The sequence below is a fragment of the Sceloporus occidentalis genome, unplaced genomic scaffold (assembly GCF_023333645.1).
Source record: "Sceloporus occidentalis isolate IW3139 unplaced genomic scaffold, rSceOcc1.0.p SCAF_2, whole genome shotgun sequence".
Taxonomy (NCBI): domain Eukaryota; kingdom Metazoa; phylum Chordata; class Lepidosauria; order Squamata; family Phrynosomatidae; genus Sceloporus; species Sceloporus occidentalis.
The window spans coordinates 111,686,232-111,694,086 of NW_028316982.1; positions in this window are offsets into that span (position 1 = coordinate 111,686,232).

Consider the following 7,855-nt stretch of genomic DNA (forward strand, 5'->3'; position numbering starts at 1 on the left):
GCCTTGGATGAACTGTGGCATCAAGTTTCAGAGTGGTGCCATTTGAGAGAAACTGTGAGCCTGAAAAGCTTTTGTGCCTGAGAAGAGCGATGAATGGAGTAATTGATAAACTGGCTGCCACTCAAGGCTATATTTATTAAGAAGTTTTGAACACAGCACCAACCAAAAGTAGATAATGAAGTGTGCCATCAGCTAGTGAATAGAAGGTTGAATTCTGATGAAAATGACAATTTCAGCAATATATGTCAAGTAAACCAAGAAAATAGAATCCAGTATGGTGTAGTGGTTTGACCGTTGGACTATTACTCTGTAGACCAGGACTCTAGCTCAGTCATGTAAACTCACTGGGTGACCTTGGGCAAGTTATGCTCTCTCAGCCTCAGGAAGGCAAAGGCAAACCTCCTCTGAACAAATCTTAATATATAATAATAATTTTATTCCACCCCCCATGCAACACAAACGGGGTGGCTTACAACATTAAAACACACATTCGCATAACCCAAAATCCCCCCCAAAATACAATTAAATGATTTACAATTTAAAACATAGCATAAAATAATAGACAAGAAAACAAACAATAACTGCAGCAGAAGTCAAGGTATAGCACAGGGGTAGGCAACCTTTTTGAGCCGGGGGCCGGGTTGCTGTCCCTCAGGCGACTGGGGGGCCGAAGCTGGGGGGTGGAGCTTCGACCCTCCGGGGCGGGGCCATGTGCCAGGGGTGGAGCTTCCACCCTCTGGGGCGGGGCCACATGCCGGGGGTGGAGCTTCCACCCTCCGGGGCGGGGCTGTGTGCTGGGGGGTGGAGCTTCCACCCTCCAGGGGCGGGGCCGCATGCCGGGGGCGGAGCTTCCACCCTCCGGGGGCCAGGCCTCCCCATTTTTGCTGGCCCCTGACGGGGCCCTAGGCCCCGTCAGAGACCAGCAAAAAAGCTGGGGGCTCCCAGGGCGGCAGGGGGCCCTGCAGGAGGGCTCCCAGGGTGGCAGGGGGCCTCTGCAGGGCCCCAGGGATGGCAGAGGGCCCTGCAGAGGCCCCCTGCCACCCTGGGAGCCCTAAAGCAGGGCCCCAGGGATGGCAGAGGGCCCTGCAGAGGCCCCCTGCCACCCTGGGAGCCCTCCTGCAGGACCCCAGGGATGGCAGAGGGCCCTGCAGAGGCCCCCTGCCGCCCTGGGAGCCCTCCTGCAGGGCCCCAGGGATGGCAGAGGGCCCTGCAGAGGCCCCCTGCCGCCCTGGGAGCCCTCCTGCAGGGCTCCAGGGATGGCAGAGGGCCCTGCAGAGGCCCCCTGCCGCCCTGGGAGCCCTCCTGCAGGACCCCAGGGATGGCAGAGGGCCCTGCAGAGGCCCCCTGCCGCCCTGGGAGCCCTCCTGCAGGGCCCCAGGGATGGCAGAGGGCCCTGCAGAGGCCCCCTGCCACCCTGGGAGCCCTAAAGCAGGGCCCCAGGGATGGCAGAGGGCCCTGCAGAGGCCCCCTGCCGCCCTGGGAGCCCTCCTGCAGGGCCCCAGGGATGGCAGAGGGCCCTGCAGAGGCCCCCTGCCACCCTGGGAGCCCTAAAGCAGGGCCCCAGGGATGGCAGAGGGCCCTGCAGAGGCCCCCTGCCGCCCTGGGAGCCCTAAAGCAGGGCCCCAGGGATGGCAGCGGGCCCCGCAAAGGCCCCCTGCCGCCCTGGGAGCCCTCCTGCAGGGCCCCAGGGATGGCAGAGGGCCCTGCAGAGGCCCCCTGCCGCCCTGGGAGCCCTCCTGCAGGGCCCCAGGGATGGCAGAGGGCCCTGCAGAGGCCCCCTGCCACCCTGGGAGCCCTAAAGCAGGGCCCCAGGGATGGCTGCGGGCCCCGCAGAGGCCCCCTGCCACCCTGGGAGCCCTCCTGCAGGGCCCCAGGGATGGCAGAGGGCCCTGCAGAGGTCCCCTGCCACCCTGGGAGCCCTAAAGCAGGGCCCCAGGGATGGCAGCGGGCCCTGCAGAGGCCCCCTGCCACCCTGGGAGCCCTAAAGCAGGGCCCCAGGGATGGCAGCGGGCCCCGCAGAGGCCCCCTGCCACCCTGGGAGCCCTCCTGCAGGGCCCCAGGGATGGCAGAGGGCCCTGCAGAGGCCCCCTGCCACCCTGGGAGCCCTAAAGCAGGGCCCCAGGGATGGCAGCGGGCCCCGCAGAGGCCCCCGGCCACCCTGGGAGCCCTCCTGCAGGGCCCCAGGGATGGCAGAGGGCCCTGCAGAGGCCCCCTGCCACCCTGGGAGCCCTCCTGCAGGGCCCCAGGGATGGCAGAGGGCCCTGCAGAGGCCCCCTGCCACCCTGGGAGCCCTAAAGCAGGGCCCCAGGGATGGCTGCGGGCCCCGCAGAGGCCCCCTGCCACCCTGGGAGCCCTCCTGCAGGGCCCCAGGGATGGCAGAGGGCCCTGCAGAGGTCCCCTGCCACCCTGGGAGCCCTAAAGCAGGGCCCCAGGGATGGCAGCGGGCCCTGCAGAGGCCCCCTGCCACCCTGGGAGCCCTAAAGCAGGGCCCCAGGGATGGCAGCGGGCCCCGCAGAGGCCCCCTGCCACCCTGGGAGCCCTCCTGCAGGGCCCCAGGGATGGCAGAGGGCCCTGCAGAGGCCCCCTGCCACCCTGGGAGCCCTAAAGCAGGGCCCCAGGGATGGCAGCGGGCCCCGCAGAGGCCCCCAGCCACCCTGGGAGCCCTCCTGCAGGGCCCCAGGGATGGCAGAGGGCCCTGCAGAGGCCCCCTGCCACCCTGGGAGCCCTCCTGCAGGGCCCCAGGGATGGCAGAGGGCCCTGCAGAGGCCCCCTGCCACCCTGGGAGCCCTAAAGCAGGGCCCCAGGGATGGCAGCGGGCCCCGCAAAGGCCCCCTGCCGCCCTGGGAGCCCTCCTGCAGGGCCCCAGGGATGGCAGAGGGCCCTGCAGAGGCCCCCTGCCACCCTGGGAGCCCTAAAGCAGGGGCCCAGGGATGGCAGCGGGCCCCGCAGAGGCCCCCTGCCGCCCTGGGAGCCCTCCTGCAGGGCCCCAGGGATGGCAGAGGGCCCTGCAGAGGCCCCCTGCCACCCTGGGAGCCCTAAAGCAGGGCCCCAGGGATGGCAGAGGGCCCTGCAGAGCCCCCCTGCCGCCCTGGGAGCTCGCCTGGAGGGTCCCAGAGACGGCAGCGGGCCTCCCAGAGGCCCCCTGCCGCCCTGGGAGCCCTCCTGGAGGGTCCCAGAGATGGTAGCGGGCCTCCTAGAGGCCCGCCGCTGCTGCCGCGGCGGCCACTCTGGGCGCCGCCATTTTGGGCGGCAAAGTCTCGCGCGACCTCCCCCGAGGTCGCGCGAGACTTCGCCGCCATTTTGGGCAAAAAAATGGCGGCGCCCATAGCCCCAGAGGCCGCTATGGGCGCCCTCATTTTTTCGCCCAAAATGGCGGCGAAGTCTCGCGCGACCTCAGGGAAGGTCGCGCGAGACTTCGCCGCCATTTTGCCGCCCAAAATGGCGGCGCCCAGAGCGGCGAAAAGCCGCAACGGGCAGCCGCAGCGGCGGCGGCGGCGGCGGCAGGGGCAGCCGGGGGCCGGCGGCCAGGCCTTCGCGGGCCGCATCCGGCCCGCGGGCCGGAGGTTGCCGACCCCTGGTATAGCAGGTTAGGTCTTTTTGGTGGCTAGGAATCTATTGAGGAAAAGCCTGCCAGAAGAGATCTGACTTAGTTGTTCAAGGTGGTAATGTGACAGATCTCATCCGGCAGGTTGTTCCACAGTCTGGGAGCGGCAGCTGAAAAGGTCCTCTGGGTGGTAGAAGACAACCTCGTATTTATAGGTTGCAGCAAATTCCTCCCAGAGGACCTGAGTGTGTGGGGTGGATTATATGGAAGGAGGTTGTCCCAAAGACAGGTAATCCTGTCCAGGACTGGAGGTTGTATCCCTATACCTGGGTTTGGGGCCACTACTGTAAATACCTCCGTTTTGTCTGGATTCAGTTTCAATCTGTTTTTCCTCATCTAGTCCATTACTGCTTGCCAACAAAACTCTGTGATAGGTTTGCCTTAGGGTCATCATAAGTCAGAAATGACTCAAAGGCATACAAGAAGTCAAGAAAATATGGCATAAAGATGTAGTTGTGTAGCACTGGTAAGACATATATTCTGAACTCCTGACTGAATATGTTGTGAAATACAAAATACTCAAATTGTGGTTTTTCCCTCCCACCCTTGGAGAGCTCTTAATCTTGCACTGGCAGACTGTGTCTTCAGCTACATTATTAACAAATCAAATAAGATTATTGACTTTTACATTTGTACTCGAAATCTCATATTTCCTGGCTGTGAATTAGGTTTCACAACGATATGCAGTTTTCATGCTCCTAAACAAACATTTGTCTCTATAGTTACATTTAAACAAAAGAAAAGAAGAGTTTAAATGACATTCATTTAATAGAAATGGGAAAAACTGATAAATAGATGTGAAAAGGGCAGATTTATTAGGCTTGTCTTTTGGAAATGGAGAGACAGAAGACATGGAAACTACAGCCTTAAAATAACACGGATTTTCTCTTCCAGGGAACTCTTGAAACTAATCCAATGGAGCTAGGATGCTTAACAGAATTTTCACACTCGCCAATCTAAGATGCTCAAAATTCTTTGATGGAAACCTTGATAGTTAAATGGGCATACACAAAATGCAGTAAATATACAATAATAGCAGGTGTAACTGACAGCCACACATATTCAGAATAATTTGCTTACAAGCCATTATACCCAGGATAGTGTGATTGTGAGTGTGTATGATACAGAGAGAGCACACAATCCTTGGACTAAACAATCCTTGAATCAAATATATTCAGTTCTAGATCAGATTAGGATACCTGTCCATCTAGTTCACTGCTGTCTACTTTGATTGTCTGAGACAGAACGTTGTTCACATCACCTGCTGTTTGAGCCTTCTGGCTCCAAAGGATGGGCAACTTGCAGCCCTCAAGATGATGTTAGACTATAATTCACATTAACCCTAGCTGGCATAGCTAGTGGTGAAAAATGATGGCATTTGTGGTCCAGCAACATCTTAAGGGCCATATGTTGTCTAACTCTGCTGTAAGGGAACATAATAGGGACTGAAACGGACCTTTTACAAGTGTGTCTTTGGATCAAACAGACTGACAACTTGGAGCGCCCTCTCGCTGCTTCAGCCCCAGTCACTCCTTGTTCGGTGACTAGTGGCTGTGGTTTTGAGGCCAGCCGCTGCTGCGGTCCTGTACAGACTGCCATCAAGGAGTGCTTTTATTGCATTCTTTTTGCGGCTGGATTTGGGCTGCGTTAACCAGCCTCGGCCCAGCATCCAGCCAATCTGGGGACATGTATCATCTTGACACCATGCCCCATGATTGGCCCAAAGGTGGTGCTTTGGGGCCTTTTAGCACTGAATTAGGGTTCCTAATTTATCACTGAATTAGGGTTCCTCTTCCAATCTAATTCAGAGCAATCATAAGAGCAGGCAACAGCAGATGAACACTTTCTTCAAGATGAGCAGAGCCACTGCTATGGATCAGAGATAAAAACCCAAGCAGTCTTCCTAGGGAGTACACACATCTACAGATACAAGACAGAAGCACCTGCCTGGGGAATAAGGATTCTTCACAGGTACATGTGAACACTCCTTATGGGTTGACTATTCTTCAAGTAAAACCAATGGCCTGCAGCAATCTTCTTGGTGAGATGCTGAAGGCTCAGTCTTAAAATATTTCATTTCTAGGCACAGGATGCTACCTGGAAACATTTGTGCAGCAACTCCCAGACCTTTATTTCCCTTCATCACCTCAGGCCTTTAATCCAGAGGAGAAAAGGAGGGGGGGTATCCTGATATTTGTGGGAAAAATCCATACGTGGGTGTGGACTGCACTCCATAGTGACATCAGTATGAGGTCTGACAATAGCCTCTTGTCCTGTGTATAGGTTATGCATTAGGACTATCAAATGTTGTAGCACAGACATTTCTGTCAGAATGATCCATAGTTTTTCATGACATACTTCCTTCCTCTCAACAAGGAGAGACTATTGAAATTGCTCCACACATTCCTTTGGGGTGTGTGGCAGGGGATGAAGCTCTTCAAGGTCTCCCAACATTAGATATTAGACAGTGGAACAGCTTCTTTTCTGGGGGCACAAATAGCCAACGTTAGGCAAAAAGGGAGGGTTAATGGCTCCAGAGCCCAGGGGCCAAAACATGGCCTTGGGAGCCACATGCAGCCCACATCTCTGCCTCTAGTCTTGAATACTGGAATGTGGAAAGGCAAAAGAGGAATGTTAACTGTGTACTTCACCACTGAAGTAATACATATTATCATATAAAGGGCCTCCTACTGAAACCATAAATCCAGATTCTGAAATAACTAAAGTAACTGCTTACTACTTTCTCGTGCCAACTATATTCAGCTGTGTTGTGCTGCCACTGTCCCACATGTAGATGACTTGTATAGGCCCACCAACATTAGAAGAGTTCAGAAATATAGCAGCAGGTAACTAGATACCCTAAAGGCAGCAGATCCTGTCTGATCTTGTAAGCTAAGTAGGATGAGCACAGGTTGGTACTTGCATGGGAGTCTACCAACAAATATCAGGTGCTATAGGCTATATTTCAGATGGCAAAACCATCTCTGAGTAGTCTTTGCCTAAGAAAAACCTTATTCATGTGGTCACCATTAAGTCAACAGGTGACTTAAAGACCCATACACCTCCAGTGAACTAGGGCTGTTAGATTTCAGGGTCTGGCCCGCAGTCTCCAGTTTTCATGGTAGTTTTCATAGAAGTAGTTGTGATACTTTTTTTGCACATACAAATGAGGAAGGAAAGGGGAAGAAAAGAAATGTTGCAGCACTTTTAAATAAAAACCAGTTAAAATTAAAAGTGTAGCCATATTTCTCTTACTTTCTCTCCCCCCCACCTTTTTTTCCACCATGCATTCATTAATCATTTTCAGGCAGCAGGTGAGGGTACAAATTCTCTCATTCTGGTAGGCTTATCTCCAGGCAAGAGGAAACAGTTCTGTTCTTACTTAGTAGAGCACCAATGTGCTACAATTTGCAAGGATTAGTTGCTTCGTTTCAACAGCTTGCAAAGATTCCCCAGACAGTCTGTATTAATTTAGTTTCCTCTTTCCCTCCTATTGTGGTGCCAGCTCTCAGCCTGTGTTTACTCTGCATCCATCTTCTGGCAAGAAACAACATACCCTCAAAATGGCCCAGTTTGGCAATGACAGCCCCAGTTAATCATTTGTCGTCTCCCTTTTTCAGCTGTTTTTAAAATTTCCCAGTTTTTCTCCCCTCCTTCCATGTTCTCCCTTTGTCCTCAGCTTACCTCAGTTGCTGCAAACTGAGTTCAAAGTGCAAAAGTAGTTTGGACTTAATTCACTGGAGGGGGGGATAGGTACAAGTAGAGTCTCCTCGCTTGTGTGGTCACTCTCATTAATAACTTTGGCCATCTTGACCACACTCTAGACCAGACATGTCCAGGTTTCCACCTGTGCAATATTGGTGGGGATGAAGCAAGTAGGCTAGTTGAAATGTTCCTTGCCCCATCTCCCCAAGTAAGAGAGAAAGAATAATACCCTCATTTCACCTTGGTCTGGCAACAGTACCTTGTGTAAGATTTCTACCTTAATTTCCAAACAGAAAAATATGGTTGGTGTGTGTGTGTGTGTTTGAATGACAAGCAGAGAGCAACTGTGGTTAGTACTGAATACATTAAAGCTTAATGACATTATCAGGATCTGTCCCTAGATCTCAGGTTTTGGCCTGGAAAACATAGGGCCAAAGGATCCTGAACTGGCAACAGTAACTGTGACTGAAATGATCCATATGACCATTTTGCTCAATGTCCATATGAGCAAAAGCTAGGGCTTTCTCCCATGCTGCTGTGAAATAT